At 43.3% G+C, this 20,996-nt stretch overlaps 1 protein-coding gene across 1 annotated transcript in view; it reads left to right on the top strand.

Moving 5' to 3' along the window:
* Positions 1–20,996, top strand: part of LOC147706375 (cadherin-like protein 26) — a 359,502-nt gene that overhangs the window by 157,223 nt on the left and 181,283 nt on the right. The window lies entirely within an intron of this gene.

The raw sequence follows: 20,996 nt of genomic DNA, 5'->3' as shown, positions 1-20,996 counted from the left end.
TTTGTGCCATCACCACGATTCTACAAGGTTGGATTGTTGCAGTATACTACAGAATCGTCGAGCATAATTATTACTTGCGGATCCGGGCCACTACTGTATTTACCTCTATAGCAAATATATGAATTTGGACGGTTGCTGGAATCTATAGAACTTACAAGAACACCTTATTTTTGCGTTCGATGTTAGTATTGTCTTTATTTCATTTGAAATTGAAGTCTATTTACTCAGGTGCACAGGCCAATCAGATTGGGATTTAAATAATCAAGCCCTGATTAAGTTCCAGCTGTGGAACAAAACGCATTGGCTGATGTCCAATTTTTAACTTCAACTACAATAAAGGATACTTTTGATACTCTTGAAGTTTACTGACTTTGTTCTGGTGAACCTTCCCTTCTAGACAAATATGTAAATCAATCTTGATCTTGCTCTAATAGATGTAACTCCTTAAGTGCCCAAGGGGTTGCCCAGACGTGGGCCCCTCGCTCACTGGAAACAAGCTACACTAGGCGGAAGAGCTCCAAAGAGGGTGAAAACCATTTTGGGATGCTTGTGTTTCAGTCAAGGAAGGACCTGACTTGTCAGTTCTGGCTAGACTGATCCTATTGGATCCTATTGGAGCAGGATCAAGACTCGCATAAAATATTTCCGAAACTCATATCTTATGACATAGGCCTATCTTTACTCATAGTGTCATAAAGTTGCAGATGTGATTGGTAGAGCATATCAGATTGATACCTGTAAAATTCTACTGGTAGATTACTTGGGCCTCATACTTTCCTTGGTTGCTTTTGCCCCAGGGCTGTTACAAACTCGGAGTGTGTCAGGTCTTCTTCGGGTGCAACATTTCATCCTACATTTGAGCTTGGCTTATTGTTCCTAGACAATGTTGTGCGTGTTTGTCTGAGGTATGTAGCCAAAAGCTATATAGAGGTCTCATAGTACCACATTAATTATTTAGCCTTTTCTACATCCATGGATAGCTTCCTGCCTCATGTCTAAATAAATGCTCCTCTCCATCTTGTGGCTTCTCCCCTTCTACTTAGCCACACTTGCAGCTCAGCTACCTTGTTTTCTGCTTTGTAGATCTCTTTTTTAAACATCTTGGGGTGGGTTTGACCTTCTTCGGTCACCAGTACCCTGTATTTAGCCTGTAAATTGTTCTGTGTTCTCTTGTTATTGTATCTGTAGAGGTCCTCCTAATTGTAATAATGACACTCTCTAGTTCTTTGAGGGATTGATTCTGTAGATTCCTTCATACAAACAAGTGCATTGACTGACCCTGAAACAATTTTTATAGGCCTCCCAAAGAGTAATTCAAAATCTACTGACCCTGAATTTTTGACAAACACTGAGGATCTTTATACAAAATCTCAGGCATCTAACCTCAAATATCCTACCAGGCTCTCTCTCAATTCCAAAGTGTTAGTAATGGTCTGCAGTGATCAGCAATAGCTTTGCCATAAAGTCACCTAATCGAACATCGGATGAGAATGAGATGGCACACACAATTTGCTGATCCTTCATAGGGTCCCATACTCCCCTAACTGGAAGGAATATTTCTGTTCCATAAAAAACCCTGCAAGCATAAGTTAGACCTTTTCTGGTAGGACATATAGCAAGAGTGGTTGACGAGGCCTTCCGGTGCGGCAGGGTACCTGGTCTGTCCTTGATGGAATCTGTTATATTATTAAAATGACAATATAAAGGTCACCACTGTTGCTTCTGGATGTAGTTGGGCAATTTCTGTTAGAACCCTACTTTGAAGTCCCCTTGGGGGAGGGGTTTGCAAAAATTTAATTCATAAATATTCTCACCCCTTGAGGCTTTATTCAAGCCAACATGTGCGTTCCTCTGAAGTGTTTACAACAAGGGAGGGTTTGGAAGGGCAATTTCCACTCGTCAAGAGTGGTAGGTCCAACCTCAGCGTGTGCCCTAAAGTCGTAAGTACTACAAAGAAGGCTGGGCTGTTCTCAAATGGGTGAATGTACGTGTCACTGGGTTGTCGGGGTGCTGTTGGTCTCAGTTAGTCCTACAGTTGGGCATCCATTTTGTTGGATGTAATGCCCTCCCACACCCTTTCAGGTGTCATGCTTCATCATCTGGGCTGCTCCTCGTTGGGTCGGCGGTGCAATACCCAACGGGCGACACCTCAAAGAGGGGCACTTTAGCGCAGATATTTTATCCAACTGCCGTCAGGTGAAGTGTGGGTGTGGCGCCAGTAGAGCGTAGACGTGTATGTGAATTAAAAAAAAGCTGGGCGTACCAGTATCAAGTTTATTCTGGGGGTCTCCTGCTTTAATTAAAATGAAAAACTAGTGGGTACTCGTTGGAATCCAATGTTTACTATATGAGTCTCGGTTAGTGTGTGATCTAAATGGTCGACATGTTTCTCACGTGTATATCACTTTGGCTTTGGGTTGTACATGGTCAGTGACTTCCTTTAACTTTACTGCTACTGCTGAAAAGTGTGGTCACTGAAAAATGGAAGTTGTAAATGAGCAGGAAGAATGGAAAAGGGGGGTTTATGAATGTCACCTTTATAACTAACCTGTGTTTACTGTTGCCAAAAGCAATGAAACAGGTGTTGTCCTTGATCACTCTGACAGTTAGGTGGGCATACAGATATGTATTCTGATTTATAAGGTAATTCCACAACAGTGGACCTTGATCCATACAGTGCAGGTTTCCGCAGTCTATCATTTTCTGCTGATTTAAGCCTGTGTGTTGCCTACCAATCAAACTTTCCAAAATGGGGTCACACAAAAACTGATGAACTACATGTTTCTAGGGGGTCCCAAAAATCCTTACATGGCACGTAGCAAAGAAACACAGATTCCATGGCATGCCAACATGCCATACAAACAGATAGATGGCTAGGAACCATTTCCTGTATAACGTGTAAACAAACATTACAACCCTATGTAAAATTTACTCCGAAAATTACACATAAAACTATCAAGGGAGGACTAATTAACGCACGCTCCATGTGTAAAAATGCCCTACACATACATGATCTGATCATAGAAAATAATTTGGACTCTCTCATGGTCACTGAAACATGGCTAAAAAAACTGGTCCAACCCTGACATTGTATGTGCACTCCCACCTGGATACATGATACAGAGATTGGATAGACCCATACAAAGAGGGGGAGGGATTGCTATCATTCATCGAGAAACCTTCATATGTAATATTCAGGAATTACCTGAAATAAAAGATGCAGAATGTTTCGCTTTTAATTTAAAAGCCCACGACTCCTTTACGTTCTCAGGGGCACTAATCTATCGCCCACCAGGACAAACCAGCCACTTTTTAGAAAGTCTGGGAGAAGTACTCACTAATATGACACCTAAGGCAGCTAACTTCACCCTAATGGGAGATTTAAATCTTCATCTTGACTGTATTAACGACCCAAACACACTACTTTTTAAAGATATAATGCATGTGCTGGGGCTTACAATTCTTACAAATGATCCCACACGCACAGCGGGCCATGTGTTGGATTGCATTTGCACGAACTTAAAGTCCATTAACGTCTCTACGCCCCTACTCCAAACGTGGACTGATCATAAATTCATTGCCTTTCACCTCAAAACGGAAGAAATAAAAATTGCAAAACCAGCTAAAGTTAGAAATGAGAAGCCAACTCCATGCTGGACCAAAATCATAGAGCATCCTGATTTCCCAAATTGGGTTAGAGAGAACAAACCAGAGACAGTAGGAAACGTTGCTATTGACAATCTTAGTTATGATAAATGGATGAGAGCTATTGGTGAGAAATTGACTTCCGGAAGAAACAACAAAAAATCCACTTCCAAACAGGGGAAAACTTCAGCTCCCTGGTTCACAGATGAACTGAAAGACACACGACGTACAGTTCGTAGACTCGAACGTAAATGGCGTAAACATTACGACGAGGACGATCAGGCCAACTTTAAAACTGCAAGACAGAATTACCATGCACTTATTAAAAAAACTAAAACAATCTATTTTACCAAAAGAATAGAAACCTCACAGAATGATCAAAAAGAAATTTTTCGTATAGTCACAAGTTTTCGAAACCCAAAAATCCTATCTCAGGACATACCACCATCACAAAGTTTTTGCAATGAGATTGCAGATTACTTTGAACAAAAGATTGTAAACATCACCAAAATCTTTCCTGTTATTCCTGTAAATAACGAACACAACTTGCAAGGAAGTAATCCTGGGACAATAACCAGTTGGAATACCTTCGACCCGATTGATAAGGCAGACACCCTGAAAATTCTGTCAAAAATTAAATCCGGATCGCCACTTGATCCGTGCCCCCCCTCACTAATTCAGGCAATTAAAGAGGACGTAAGCCCCATGATTAATGACATTATCAATGCCTCACTTCAATCTGGAGAAGTCCCCAACGCATGGAAAACTGCCATCGTAAAACCACTACAAAAAAGGCCCTACATGATCCCTCTGTCCTAACAAACCTGCGACCGATTTCCCAACTCCCTGCACTGTGTAAATGCACTGAAGCCCTGGTCAACAAACAGTTAACAACGTTCCTGGAGACAAACAACATTCTACACCCCAACCAGGCTGGTTTCAGAGCTAACCACTCTACCGAATCAGCTCTGTTATCCACAACAGAAACCATAAGAACTGCACTAGACCAGGGGGGTAAGGCTGTCCTTGTCCTCCTTGATTTATCGGCAGCTTTCGACACGGTGTCCCATACCATTTTATTACATCGCCTAGCTGAGGCTGGTATAGGGGGCACCGTGTTGAATTGGTTCACAAACTTTTTGTTACACAGAAAACAAATCGTCAGGTTAGGACAATACTATTCAGAGGAGAAGGAGATAGGCTCAGGGGTACCACAGGGCTCTAGTCTGAGCCCTACTTTATTTAATCTGTACATGGCTCCCCTGATCAATCTAATTGCGTCCTTTAACGTGAATACGGTCGCATACGCCGACGACACCCAATTGGTCCTGATTCTGGATGAAGACACAGCTAAAGCAGAACGAGACCTAAAAGAGTGTCTGACGGCGACCTTCAATTGGATGCATGAAAATCATCTGAAATGCAACTCTGCAAAAACAGAGATCCTTCCATTTGGGAAAAATAATTTATTTTCCCCACTCACCTGTTGGCCATCCGATGCAGAGGCTCCTCCCGATACCATCAACGCAACTCGCAACCTGGGCATAAAATTTGACAATATGCTCTCTTTTAAGCAACAATCCAAAGAAATAGCAGCCGTCTGCTTCAACATCATGAAAGGATTACGCAAATTCTTTGACTATCTACAATTGCCCGCCCACCGAACAGTAGCAGTTGCTTTAATTACTTCTAGAATTGACTAGTGTAATAGTCTGTATGCAGGGGCAACAAAATCTACCCTACACAAATTACAGATGATTCAAAATGCGGCAGCGAGGCTGGTCCTAAGGTTGCCTAGAAGATCATCAGCATCAGCCGCCCTGAACAAGCTGCACTGGCTTCCTATTCAGAAGTGGATCTTATTTAAAATCATTGTGATCACATTCAGGTGTTTTCACAAACGTGGCCCAAAATACCTAAATAACAGATTTCATAGGTACCATCCCTCGAGAGAACTCAGATCAGCCACAGCCAATCTGATGACTGTCCCCAAGTATAAACTAGCCACCAAGGGGGGAAAGTCACTGGCAGTTCTTGGGGCTAAGGCCTGGAACACACTCCCCACGGACCTCCGTCTAATATCATCAGAACAGACCTTCAAAAAAACCTTAAAAACCTGGATCTACGGACTCTCAAAATCAAAATGTAAAACTCTGGTCTAATTATACATAAACAACCTAAACACAGTCAAAAACACCGTACAACCTGTCAGCAATGAAGACAAAGCTCCAGGATGCTCCCTGGAGTGACAGAGCGCTATACAAAAACCCACAAACATCAAACATCAAACATTCAGAGGTAGAGGTAGGCGGAAAGATGCTGAGATATAAAAATAGGTGTGAGCTAGCGAAAAAAAATTTCTTTTTTTCAGGGAACCTCTGGAAGGTGGGGTCCGGGGCATTTGCCCATGTTGCCCATGCCTTAAAATACGTAGACCCTAAAAAATGATTTAACAAACAAATTTTACAATTATTTAGAATACCAATGCACTGTCTCTAAGAGGACAAATATCAAAGATCCACATGCTAATTCAATTAAGAGTTCCCATTTCATGAGTGCTATTTACAAGGGGGATATACTTTTCTAAGTGCAACGTAACTATTAGATGTGTTAGTCCTTTTAGTCTTAGTACCTATTTACACAATAATGCATAAATTTTGCAGTGCACAGACAGCTAATATCCAAATGTAATTTTGGTAATTGCATAATTCATCGTTCCAATATTGTGATCAGGTTTAGCCATTCATAAGTGATGGTGCTGAATATGTATTAGCATCATTTTGAATTTGAGAAATATTGTTGATATATTGATCAACAAGGTTAATATTGGTATTACATAAATTATATTAGTCATTACTCCACTGTATTGCTCCATTGTAATGTTTGTATTCAAGGACACTGACACAATAGACTAATAATTAATTCATGTGTTATTAAAAAAATAATCTTTTACATAATAGCACAAACAAAAGATCAATTTGCTTGTCTTACTAGGTGTATGAGTGTGTTAAGATCTTTAATTACACATGTTGACTTGAGTAAAGTGATGGATCCATGATTCTTGCCTGACACCGAAAAGACCAAGGTTAGTGTGCCTGTTACACCTGCCAGCCTTAGGGTGGTCTTGCCTCTTAATACATTGCCTACTTACCTCCAGTTTTCTACTGACATATTTTGTTGGCCTGAGGACTCTATATACTTTACCATTGCTGATTCATGCTAAAATGCTTGTGCTCACTCCTTTAAACATGGTGAAATTGATTAATACCTGATTGACATATTTGATTTACTTATAAGCCTCTTCTAGAGTGGTATACCATATACCCAAGGCTTGTACTTTAAATCCTATTATAGGTCCTGTAGCACCTATTGTTTTACCCACTGAAGTGTCCCATTAAAACATGTCCCAGGTCTGCCATTACAGCCTCAATGCAGGTTTAAACTGCCAATTCAACTTGGGAATATAACCCCTTTGCCAAGCCTTAAGCTCCACTTTTATTGTCTATAAGTGGCACCTAAGGAAGGACCTAGGTTGCACATATGGCAGGATGATTTGTAATTAGAAGGTTTAATATGCACTTAAACTTTTGCATGTCCTAGTAGCAAAAAACTCCTACATTTGTTTTTCACTACTACAATACCTACCTGTCCCATGGGATAACTTTGGGCCGCCTTATTACAGGTAATAAGTGCTAACTCTTGATTGCGATCAATGAGCATTTCATGTTTAGTATCTATGAAATTGTAATTAAAAGTCCTCTTTAACAGTAAATTCAAATTTTAAATTATTATTTTGAAAATGCCACTTCTAGAAAATTGCAATCTTCTTTCCTGTGGCCATTGGGAACCTGCAGCCTCCCCTGGGTCACATGAGTAGGTGTAACTGCCAGTTAGACTTTTCGAATTCCTCCCAGACAGTCACACTATAGAGAGATTAGTTGTGCCTAATGGGCCATCTGCTGGCAGGATGTGGGGTCAGAGCTGAGCACAGTCCCATTTGCAACTAAATGGGCTAGGCTCTACCTTCACATAAAGGGCTTTTCCCCTTCACGTTGTCTCTGCAGCCAGCTTGGAGCAAGGGCAGGGTAGTCAGGAAATTCCAAGCACTTCAAAGAGAAATCTCTAGAAACTTCTCCCAACTTCAAAGAAAGCACCAGGTATAAAAATAGGACCCTCAGACCAACTCTTTAGTTCACTTTCTGGACCTGCAGTAGGACTCTCAGAGTACTGCCTGATGCTGTGGCCTGCTGTGTACTCCACAAGACTATTTTGCTGCATCTGGAATGACTGCTTTGTTGCCTGAGCTTTCTTTAAACCCTCAGAGGCCAGCCCTTCTGTTTGAGCCCTGCATCTTCAGCTGAACAGGACTTTCTGCCATTAAGCAAACAGAATTGATCCCGCTGGTGCCACCAACCCCCAAAGTCCAGATGCTGAGCGCCCTTGCACCTATAGTGAACCGTTGATTCTCTGCCACCTTAGAATTGTTAAAAAGGTGTGATACATTATTATCAAGACAGCAATGCATTATTTGTTTGTCCTGAAGATGATGCCCTAAATTTAATGTTGGCATCGAAACGTCGTCGACACCCAAACACCCTATGCACCAGACTCAAGCTATAACACATTGTGCAACGGTGTTAAATGATTAATTTGTGTCTGTCTATACTGAGTACAAGTGTACAGACCCATTTTGGCTTGCCTTTTGGCCAATTCTGTGTTCATTGTTCTGTCTTGTGTTCTGTGGGTCACGGCTGTGCCCACTTGTCATTTGAATGTTTTATTTGATACTACTTTTGAAAAATACTATGAAAATAAATTCTTGTCCGGCTGGACAAAAGACATACATTCTATTCTAGTGTATGGTTATCTATCACACTGTATTCCCCCTGAATAGGGACCACTGTTCTCTATCCCCTGCCAGGTACTGCCACATGCTCCCCAGCTGCCAATTACATGATGGAAGTGTAGTTGGGAGACCATCAATCATTGTGTTCTTCTACATTCGTACAGCGGGCCAGTGAAAGTTACTGTGAATTCAGTGGCTGTCAGGAGGGTGCGATGAATTCAGCACTTCTCAATACAGGGGGACCATAGTAGTACACCATAGTAGCAAATCAATGTTCTTAAGACAACTAAATATGGTTGTATAACTAATAGCTTATTAGGTTTTCAATTAAAATTACATTTGAGCAAACAGAACATTCAATACCGAAGAGAAAATAACTGTGGAGAAGTGTGGCTCAATGATTAGAGCAGCAGACCCTGATGCAGAGGTCTAGCCAGGAACCAGGGTTCAATTCCCTGCCTCGGTGGGTCTTGGGCTCAAAATTCCACAGACCTGATATTTCTCGCCTTGGTGCCTATTACAATCATGGAGTCCCACTCTGCAACTCTGGGCAATAGCTTGCTTAATCTCCACAACGACCCCCACAACGCTAAGGATGCCTGGCCTCCTCCTTGGGGGTGCCCAGGAGTGGACGCCTCACAGGGAAAGCCAGGATGAGTTCCACAGTGGTATTTGTACCAGCGCCTTGAGACCCTTGCGGGTGAGTAGTGCGCTATACAAGTATCAATTTACATTTACATATGGACCCAAATTAGAGTTTGATGAGCGGTAGGCTACAAGTCAGTGTGGCGGAGGTGATGACACCTGCCACCCTCATGGATTAGCATGTTCCCAATTTAGAGATCACCACCTATCTAGAATTGGTCCCTCTGATGGTACATAAAAGTTTGGCGTCCGGTCGTCGCTGGTCTGTACTGCAGTTCACCAAACCTTTTGAAAAACAAACTTTTAAAGTGGGAGTTTGTTTTTGAAAAACAAATAACTAATGACCCCACACCCAGGGAGTGCGGTCATATTTGCATTTTCTGTTCATCACGTCCAGGTTTTATCTGTTAGAGACATACAGAAAAGGAGGACATTAGACTATCTGCCCTACATTCCCTTAGTCTGACATCTAGCACTCCGTCAGCCTTCGGAGTAAGCTTTCCGCCGACGCAGCAAACGTAGGCATGCCCCAACTTTAAATAGGTAAGCATACCCAGAGTTTGGCAGTCAGGGTCCTCTGTACCATTGTGTACAAGTACACTGGCCACCAAACTCTTAGTTGGGCCTTAAGTCAGAAATTATGAATATTAATAATGAATGGAAATAACTATCTAAACCATTACAGCTAGGTTCTACTAAGAGCCTGATCCTTCTCAAACATTGTATTTGTAAGTGAGATATATTTGTGAAGTGTGGGGATAAGTAGGAAGGAAAACATAATGTAGAGCTAACAAAAATATTCATTATTTACACACTCCAAGAATGGTGGCAGTCTAAATGTGCAAGAACTAATCCAGCAAAAAACAAATAAATAAATAATATTTTGTTAAATAATAGTCGTTTCTATCGAAAACATTAGCGAACAAGGCTAGCACTAACCAAAACGTGCCGATCTGGTAGGTGAAATAAATTAATTTGCATGTCTCACATCCAGTATCAAAGTCTATGGGCTGCCATTGATGTGTTTTATTAAAATGAGTGCAATACACAAAACTTTTCAAATACAGGAAAATTCATTGAACTAACAGTACTTGAGAAACTCTGATGTTTCTGGTATCTATTGACATTTTTCATATGCTAATATATCTTAGATGTGTTTCCTGTCATTACATTTTCTGGAGATATTTTTTTTTGATACCCGTAAAGTGTGCTTACATTTTTAGGTCTCGCGCTGGCGAAAGCGCACAATAGCGTGCTTTCGCCGCGAGAGCTAAAGCTGTCGGCTCAGCCGACAACGAGTGGAGACAAGAGCTGGCCACGCGCGCAGCATTGTCAATGGCAGAGGCAGATTCAGATGCACGCCTTGGGATTGGGTCGCGCGCGTGAGCTTGTAACGTAGACAGCTCACGCGAGCGACCCAATCCAAAGGCGCGCTTCGGAATCTTCCTCTGCGACGGCGTCTCGTGCGCTCCCACCGTGGTTTCAGTTTCGCTTGTTCTTCTTTCTCGTTTGCATCTGTAACGTGTAAATATGTAAAATTATTCTCCATGTGTAACGTACTTGGTTCTATTATGAAGCGCTCTGACACATTTGGGTAAAGTCCGATCTATGTAAAAATGCATTACATAAAATTAAAATAAATAAATAAAATACGGAGCTCTGACTTGTGTCTCCTGGGTGCATTGGGAGGTGACATTGGTCCTTCTACTCTTTCCACGGCTCCGTCCGTGCTTGTCCCTCTTCGATTTTCACTGCATGCAGAGTTCAGTTTTCTTACTGAGCGTGGTAGGGATAGGTCACGTGATGCTGCGGTTGGCGCTCAGTGTTGTCCGGCAGCCGCCCTTGGCTCTGACCTGTTGTCAGGCTAGTACCTTCACGCTGCTCGCAAAGCTGTCCCTTCTGCCGTTACCTCGAGCACACGGCTATGCCGACATCTCGGAAGTATGCCGACGGCAAGCCAGATGCTTCGGTGATTGTCCAGGTACTCCTCTGCTGCCCGCTTGCTTCGGGACAGTTGTTACTTTCTCTATGGAAAATCACTAATTCGGTTGTATTTTAAATCTCCTTTCTCACTGCTTGACCCTTATGCCCTCCACGTGCTCTCCAACGGTCAAGACTTTATTTTGCTTCAGGTTTGGCATCACTCGCACTCGTCTCCTAAGCGCCCGCCACCCTAAAACAACTTTCTTTTCAGGTGGTCTTCTATCGACGCCCTGTCCTCTTCTTTAGTAATTCTCCTGCCCACTTCATACCTGTCGTGGCCGCCCCGCGGTTCACCCCTTTCTCCCTCCATATCATCATATCACATCTCAGTGTGGTTCATGTCCCCTCTTCCGTAATGTGTTTGCTGTTCTCCGGGCCACATTACACCCTTATTTCCCAGGTGTGCTTGTTCACCGACACGTGTCTAGTCTATGGTTTACCGATCTTCTCAGATGGAATATTTTTTAAGAGTCTTTTAGTATGGAATTTTAGTGCACTCACCTATCTTGGGCTTGTTTAACAAGAGCTCTTCCTATCGCACTCTTCCCATTTCCAAGCACAGCTTTAATTAATGTATTGGACATTATTCCGTTTTCATTGTTAGCTACGTATTTCAATATAGAAACGCCAACTTGTAATGTGCTTGTCCCTTGACACACACAACACAACCACAACCACACACACACCACACATAACCACACACAGACACACGCAACCACACACACAACCACACACACTCAAGCACAACCACACACAAGCACACAAAGAACCACACACAACTACACAAACAACCACACACATTTTATCATAAAAACACATACTTACAATATATGCATATAACTGCAAAACTAGCAGTCTATATTATTGCCAACTTTGCATATTATGAGCAACAACTGACAGTTTGCAATTAATCTTTATATCGTTCCCGTGTGAGGGGACTAAGCAACTTTTCATAGAGGAATGGATTGCCCTTGCATTTTTTTTCTTTTAAATTGCAGATAAATAACAAGCTCAAGAATAATTACCTAATTGCATCCTCCTCTATAGGAGTAAGGATAGATGTTGTCATGAAGTGAGCAGTGGTTGGCCTCCTCCGCAGCCCAGTGCTTGACTGATGAAAATTTGATTTAATATTGCTTCTTTGTTAGCTGGGCCAGTGGAGCCAGTCAGTTGTGGGAGAAAACTGTCTGAGTACCTGTGTGGAACCAACCCATTAAACAAAAGTTAAAGGTGGAAATAAATAAAATATTAATTATATTAAGTAGAAAGCAAAACTTTATTAAGGAAAATATAATCAATATTAGGATATTTAGGCAAAGTGTCCATTTATGTTAATGTAAAACTAAAAAATACCCCCAAATCACTTTGGTCCATATGTAGGTGGCCAAATACTGGTCGGTAAAGCCGAAATTCAGTACATTTCGGCTTTACCGACCGGTATTTAGCCCTGTGAGATGTACGTATTACCGAATGGCATCGGTAATAACGAATCGGAAAATAATTACCGATTCCTTATTTACCGATCGGTGAACACCGAAACAATGAATACCGAATCGGTAAATAATGAATCGGTAAAAATTCCAAAATGCGATGTAGCAAAAATCGGTATTACCGAATTTGATCAAATTCGGTATTAACGATTCAGTATTTACCACTGATCCTGAGCAGGTGGTAATCAGGTGCATGCAAAAAAACAGCCCCAATATGCAACAGTGTAAACACAATGGCGGGCCTCTACCTCATAGCAAGGCGGCTACGCTTGAGAGCAGCAGGAGTGAGGATCTGGAGACGGGAAGAGCGGGTCTACAGACTGCGCATCACATTGTTTCAATTGACTGAACCAGAAATCCATGAAAGGTCCAGGCTGCACCCACACACCATCCTTGACCTAATACGGGACCTCAAACCATATCATGAGCATCAGACACCAAGGGCGCACGCAATACCCACCCGTGTCCAGGTACTCTGTTGCCTGCACCTCCTGGCATCAGGAAGTTACCAGGGTGTGATAGCCGCAGTAGGTGGTGTGTCACAGAGCTGTCTATCCCGTTTCCTCAACACCTTCATGGATGCCATGATGGACAGAATGGATCATTACATAAACTTCCCCAGTACACAGGCGGAGCTGCAGAAGACCAAGCTGGATTTCTACCAACTGGCGCAGTTCCCACACGTCATTGGCTGCGTCGATGGGACCTATATACCAATCTGCCTACCTGCAGCAACTGAATACATTTACCGCAACCGCAAATACACCCACTCCATTAATGTGCAGGTGATATGTGATAACTGGAAAACAAAAGTTAAGGAGGGTCAAGGGGACTATGTTTAAAGACCTACCAAACTCCAAACCCCTAAGTCAGACTACAATAAACAAAAGAGAGTTGGAAGGTCTATTAGACAACGTAGCTGAGTCTATGAGGACCTAATAAAGTGACCCTTTTGGATTGCACTGGACCAGGCCCAGTGGTCACATGACACGAATATGTATTAGAAATCCTATCAGCCCACCCATCTGGCGGAGCCTCGTCATGTAGGACCTCTAACCAGGGTGGTGAGTCCAGGCCCAGATGAATTGGCCAGACAACACACACTACTGGTTGATCTTGTGAACGTGTCCGTGCCACAGAGTGGTGCTGAAAAAGTGCAGTGCAAAACAGGGAATAAAGAATAAGTGATCTAAAATGGCGGTCGAGGCAAAGAAAAAATGTTTTTATTAGAGATATTCACCAGGACGCCAGATTAAGAAGAAGTGTAGAACAGTGTGAAAAAATCACTGTGATGCTTTGCTATGTTGTAAATCACTGCACTTTTTCAGCACCACTCTGTGGCACGGACACGGACACGTTCACAAGATCAACCAGTAGTGTGTGTTGTCTGGCCAATTCATCTGGGCCTGGACTCACCACCCTGGTTAGAGGTCCTACATGACGAGGCTCCGCCAGATGGGTGGGCTGATAGGATTTCTAATACATATTCGTGTCATGTGACCACTGGGCCTGGTCCAGTGCAATCCAAAAGGGTCACTTTATTAGGTCCTCATAGACTCAGCTACGTTGTCTAATAGACCTTCCAACTCTCTTTTGTTTATTGTGATATGTGATAACTGACATCGCGGCCAAATTCCCAGGGAGTACTCACGACTCGTACATATTCCCGAACAGTGGCATCCATAAACGTCTAGCCGCTGGTGATATTGGAGAAGAATACCTACTAGGTAAATCAATTTGACCTACCCTGATGTACACCTTTGCTCAAGCTATTGGTGACACAAATTAATGGCACTTTCTTTTGCATTTAGGTGACAGCGCATATGCCCTCCGGCCTTACCTACTCACACCATATCTCAACCCATCCACCCCAAGGGAGAAGAGATACAATGTGGCACATAAGAGCACACGCAACATGGTGGAGCGCACCTTTGGACTGTTTAAAAGCAGATTCCGTTGCCTCCGCAAAAGTGGAGGTGCACGTCCGTACAGCCCCATCAAATGTGGCAAAATAATTGCTACATGTGCAATGCTACACAATCTGGCCACAAAAAAAGGAACAGCAGTGGAACTAACTGACTCTGAGGACGAGGACAACCCCCAGCCAGAGCCCTGCGCAGCTGGCGTTGCAGTTGAACATGATGGGAAACAGAGACGGCAGAGATAACGCCAAACTATTTCCTTAGTGAGTAACTAGACAGAGCCAGTAACAGTTTTTTGTAATGTGTTTAATAAGCACACCACCAGTATTGTAAGCAGTGTCCATTTGGACATGGGTTACATCACCCATCTAATGTTTGCCAATTGGCAGTAGTACCTATTTCCTACGTCCACGCGCTGCATGTGCACGTTCCCTGCCAACACTGTCTGTAGTGTCAGACTGTTCTTGCGCAGCGCTGTGGCATTCGCTGTGCCTACTGCCCTTGGCGGGAGAGGGCGTAATGCTACCACGGCTGGTAGCCTCCTCACTGTTCACCCCCCCTTTCATTGTGGCCGCCTTCGCATTCTGCAGCAGTTCTAATGCAGATGTCATTGATACCATGCCCCTGGCCACATCCCTGCTACAATGCCCCATCTCCTCCTGCATGGCGATGGACCTTTGACACATTAGGGAGGTTGCAGTGGCCAGCCGGTCCACTGACTTGGTATAGGCCTAGAGTCCCTGCCTCTCCCTGCGCCTGCCAAGACGGTCCTGCTCCAACTGGCTGCAGAGGTTGTCCACAGAGGTTGCAACTCTCTGCATTTCCTCACACATGATGTCTCCCATTGCACTGATGCCCTTTTCCATCCTATGCATGTGTTTGTTAATGTGGGCCACCTCCCTATGCAGTGATCGCATCTCTCTCCATTGCAGGTGCTGGACTTTGAGCATGTTGCCCTCCAGTCCAGCAAACACACTTTCACCCTGTTTGGATGCTTCAGGACTGGCTGGCCTTGCCCTGCGGCATCTGGATGAACTGTGTGCGCCCTCAGATGGAGAACCAGCCCTCTCTCTGTTGCCCTCCTCATGGACTGGAGACTGTTGGCCCCCTGTGCCCTCCTCCGACGACTCCTCCATCTGCTGGAGGGTGGCCACAGCATGCCTCCTGCCTGACTGTGGTGGTGGTGGTGGTGGTGTTGGTGATTGTCGCGGTGGGGACTGGGTATGAGAGGATGGCGGCGTTCCCTGGCGCTGTGGTGATGCCTGTGATGGAGTAGTAGGTGGTGGTGGTTGTGCGGAGCTTGTGGTCCCTGCAGGCATACTCTCTTCCTCATGTTGCCTCCCCTATGGCCTGGCTGTCTTTGCTCTGCTCCTCTCTGCAGCACTGCGAGATGTCTCACCTGTAATTACACAATGTAGATATTCTCACTGCTCTGTCTGCATTTGAATTGCATTAAACAACATGCCTACAGATCACAGTGACTGTTCTGAGATTGCCAATTACTTTCACATGCTATTGTGTTTGCTAGCCTGACTGTCCAATACATCAGTTCCCTCGAACTACATCTCCCACAATGCATAGCAGGTAATGAGTAAGACATGGAGTGGAGTGGGAGTCCCTATGCCACTATGGAGATTAGGGTTGGGGAGGGGGTAGCACAGCATCTTACCTTGTTTCCTTGCTGCTCTAGCAGAGCTCTCTGCGTCTCCCATGCCACTCACACTCTCCGGCTGGAGGGTGGACTCTACCATCAGTTCCAGTGGCGTTGGTGCTGGTGCTCTGTTCTTATCTCCGCCAGTTTTGCCAGCCTGCCTCTGCCTCTCTGCCGTCCTTGCCTTTGCCGTCTTCCTGAGGTAGTATCACCTCTTCTTGATGTCCTTAATGGTACGCTGGGTCACACCAATGGCATTAATTTTTTCCTGTATCCCAATCCAGATCTGGGTTTTTTTTAGACTCGGGCACATGGTGGGACTGCTTACCAAAAAGCCTGTCATGGTCCTGACTTACATCCTGGATCAGTACCTCCAGCTCCTTTTCGCTGAACTTCAGCTTTCTTTTCCTTTCACTTCCCTCCTTCTCTCTGTCCTGGCTTGCCATTTCTAAACAGTTTTTTTTTGGTTTGTAGCTGTGAGGCTCTGTTGCTCCTTGCTCCTCAGCTCACCTGGCTGCCTCACAGTAAGCTCCAGGTTCTGTGCAGCTGCCTGGGTGTGGCCACTTCCTGTTTGGGAGGTGATTGGGTGACACAGGATTGGCTGATTCATCAAATTACGATTTTTTGAATTATCGAATCGGTATTTACCGATTCGGTAAAGTATTCGGTAATTCCGATTCGGTATTGGTGTTTTGGTATTTTTTTTTTTACCGATTCATTCCGAATCGATATTTTTTACCGATTTTTAACGAATCTGTAAAATCTTACCGATTTTTTATCTACTTGGCATTTTCCGATTCCTTAATACCGAATCGATAAAATTCAGTATTAAGGAATCGGGATTCATGTTTTACCTACATATGGCCCTATGTGTTTTCTGGCATCCGGTGAGATCCAAGCACTGACCTATTCCTACATGTGGCTGGATACATAAATAAAGGTCTGGGACTCCTAAAGATTCAGATTTTCATATTTATAAGTGTTTTTAATAAAGCAAAAAAAATAATTAAGATGGGATCAACCTTGAATACCGGATTTACATGTATATCCTAATCAGGGCTGCACTGGCCATAGCAGGCACCAGGCATTTCCCCGGTGGTCTGCTAGGGTGGGAGCCGCTTTTGGGCCCCTGGGGGGCCATTTTTGTTACCGGGGTCAGCAATATCGGCCCCCTGTAACAAAATCGACCAAAACCGGCCCTCGCAAACTGCTACGCTACACTCTCCCTCACCCCAACGGGGGCCAGCTGAGCAGTGTGCCAGGTCTGGTTTCTGTTCCTAGTCCTGGCCTGATCCTACTGGCAGTTGCCAGTAAGTAGTTATAGTTAGGGCTCAGGGGCATATGTATGAAAATCCCCATTACCGAATCTCAAATTGTGATATTTTGAGATTCCCAGTTCCCTCAAATGTAATACTTTGGAGCTAATTAATTGTTTTTTTTATATATGCGTTTAAAAGATGTTGTAGCACAGCGTTACCAATTTTGGCGTTACAAAGCGCTCAGACATTTTATTGTAAATATCCCCCCCTATGTGTGCTTCATGCTGCACACATAGAAACAGTAAATTGCATTTAAAGATTATAGATCATGTACTGACAAAGATGCAGATTACAACCAAAGTTGTTAATGAAGATTTCTATCAAGTTGATGATTCAAAATAATGAAGATGAACTCCGTTGAATGTTGTGAATACAGAATAAACAACATGAATAATAAAATGTCGAATGGATAACTTCAGTTGTAATTTGCATCTTTCTAGGTACATGATCAATTGAACTGTATTCCCTGAAAGGACAACAGGGGACCGAAAAGTAGCGCTGGGAAATTTTCTAAATTTTTCCTAGCTTGAACCAATGCCTTAAAGATTGTTTATGTGCAGGAAGGTACCCCTTCCTGCACATAAACAACCACCCCTGCAGCACAGGCACGATTGCCGCATGGCACATGGGTGCCTACTCTGGCACTAGGCAACTTTTTTGGTGCCAGCGCTAGGGAAATGTAGCGGTGTTCAGTATTTTTGTAAATACGGCACATCCCTGCATTTAAAAAATGTCGGAGCTCAGCGTTACCAATTTTGCAGTGACATAGCGCTCTGACATTTTATTGTAGATATCCCCAGTGTAGCTTCTAGACCAAGACAGTATGAGGGGTGCAGGCCTGGCACTAATATGTCCTCTATATGTCTTCCTTTTGCTCCTGGATTGATTGGCAACGTTTTCTGTGTTATAAGAGTTTAAAAACATTCTGCCATTTTTATTAAAAAAAATATTTGAAGAAATGTTTTTCAAAGGCATCTGAGATCAGTGTTACTTTGTAGGCCCCCATGGCATTGTGTTATCTGTATATTCAATAACAAAGATTAATCAGACTTTCAGAACCATCCATAATAATGGAGTCGAGCTGCACAAGCACCCGTGCTCACCAAAAGGGGGGTAAAAGAAGGGAAATATATTTGCTAGCCCTAGCTGGTAGTTACTCAATGAAATAAGTGCAATATATAAACTACGAACTAATGAGGCACCTTGGGTGTAGGGAAAAGTTTGTTAGAGGCATGTATACGTTTCCTACATCATTTAACCCCTTCGATGCTGGTGACAAAGCCAGCTCGTCATGGGCGTTACCTTCGCTGCGCGCATGACAAGCTGGCTTTGTCACGTAACGCGCGATTTTCGCATTCTCAGCGCACAGCGGGAAAACCCCCTAGCGTGCATGCGGTTAATGTATAAAATACACATATTAGTTTTCTGCTCTTTTCTGTAGAATTCAATGTTTTATCATTATACTGTCAAACCCTTATACTGTTGCCTTTGATTTTTATCATAAACGAAAAACGTATTTGAAGAGGAATAAGCCAAAGATCACAGTATGCCTTTTTTCATCTGAAACACCTTAGCTGTTTTTTTTATTGCGTACCATTGAGAAAACGTATGCATTTGTTTGAAAAAACGTTATCATATCTGACGCCATTTAGCCATTTGTCTACTTTGTCCTTTTTAACCTTAGCTGAGCAGGCGGCTTTGCCTCTGATGTAATTAGCCTCACTTTCATGCTTGGTAACACTAGACGAGGATTGTAATAAGCTTAACTCAATGTTTAGAAGTCACTTTTCCTTAAGCCAGGGTGGAGTTTGCAGAGTTCTTCTACGTGCAACTCTGCGAAGTGCACAAAAAAACTCTGCCTTGCTATGTAAAGCTCCGCAAGTGTTGGAGTGCGTTAGATAAATACTGTCTGCGATGATTTTCAGTGGCAGATGCTTGTCCACACTGTTCAATCATCCTGAATGGCACCATGCATAGCGCAAGCTGCGCTGCTTCCTTTCTGCCATTCGAGTAGATTTTTACTCCAGTGGCAGCTTTCTCAACACGGACGGACAGTTTCCCAATGCACGCGACCACTTACAATGAGAAATCTGACTGCCTGAGTTGAGAAACCTCGCCAGTAGGTTGATTTACCATGCTCACAATCGCCAAATTGATGTTGACGATCACGAACGAGGAAAAGTCTACCTAAATCTGAGTTTTTCAGAACTCTGCGAGCTCCGCATAACGCAGAGTGGAGAAAACTCTGCAAACTCCGCGAGTGGAGTGAAGTTCACCGCCCAGACTTACTTTACTTGCATCTTCTTTCATGGTCTTTTGTACTTTTCATATAGCGAAAATGTGCACCTGCAGAGTTGTCATAGCTTCTGTTCCATGTACTCCATTTTGGCATTTGTAAGTATAAATCTAGGCAATATAAGGGCCTGTTTCAGCATTAGATGCCTGTTGCAAAAAGGCGAAACCCTTGCTTTGTACTAAGGCACTTTTGCTTAGTAACTGTAATCAGGCTTCAAGTAGGTGTGTGAGCAGGTTCCTGTTCCTCACCAGTTCGCCTCATGGAGTCTTGATGTTCTTAAACAAAAAATATGAGTAATTGTAAATACTGTGCAGGTGAATGTCTTTTTTGTGCTGAAGAAGTGACATTTTATCGCCTTGGTCAGAGAATACATGTTGGCAGGCAAAATAACGTTTTGTTAAAGGAATAATTTTAGAAGTATTATCCCCACCATGTTAATAGGGGTAAGCCTGACTCCATCCTGTGCGTCATACCTCAAGGCAGGTATGGAGCAATGCTTACTCAAACCAAAGAAATTGAGATCATCCTGCAGGGTCCTTACTAAGATGTTTGGGCTCAACTTTAGCTCCCACTGACACATGGGAAATATATCACTCCTGAAGGAGGCGGGAAATGTAAGGGTATCGTCTTTTGACAAATAACTCACAAGGAAGCAACCTAACTAAATAGTGAGTGCTCCCTATTCTGTGAAGATGAGAATAAAGTGATTATAAAAATACTTCCTATTACCTCCTGTCCAAATTGAAGTAGGTGCCATGATCTGTATTAACTACTTTAACTCTCTCTATATTTAGTTGGCTGCACACGAAACACGTGCATAGGTCGTCAGAAAGCATATATGTTTACTGTATGCCAGGGTTAGGAGAATATGATCAAACAATTGAAGAAAGCAAAATAATGAATTGTATATGCTTCTACTAAGGGCCTGATCTACAGTTTGACCGCCGTCCTGCATTCTAATGGACTATCCGATCGGTGTCTCCAACCAGTCAATCGCGAGCTACAAGTGGCTCCCAGACACCTTCATAGTAACTTGCAGCCTAATGATACTTACCATTTCATTGTAAAGGCATGTGTGGCAAAGGCATATGCATGGCAAAGAGTTGTGTGGCAAAGGCAATGCGTGATGAAGCCATTGCATGGTAAAGTATGCCTGGTGAAGGCATTTGTGGAAAAAGTCATTTGTTATAATGTCATAC

This window comes from Lissotriton vulgaris, chromosome 7 (assembly GCF_964263255.1).
Source record: "Lissotriton vulgaris chromosome 7, aLisVul1.2, whole genome shotgun sequence".
In the NCBI taxonomy this organism is placed as follows: domain Eukaryota; kingdom Metazoa; phylum Chordata; class Amphibia; order Caudata; family Salamandridae; genus Lissotriton; species Lissotriton vulgaris.
Note: the sequence above shows the minus strand (reverse complement) of the source record. Positions and strands in the feature narration are given on the sequence as shown.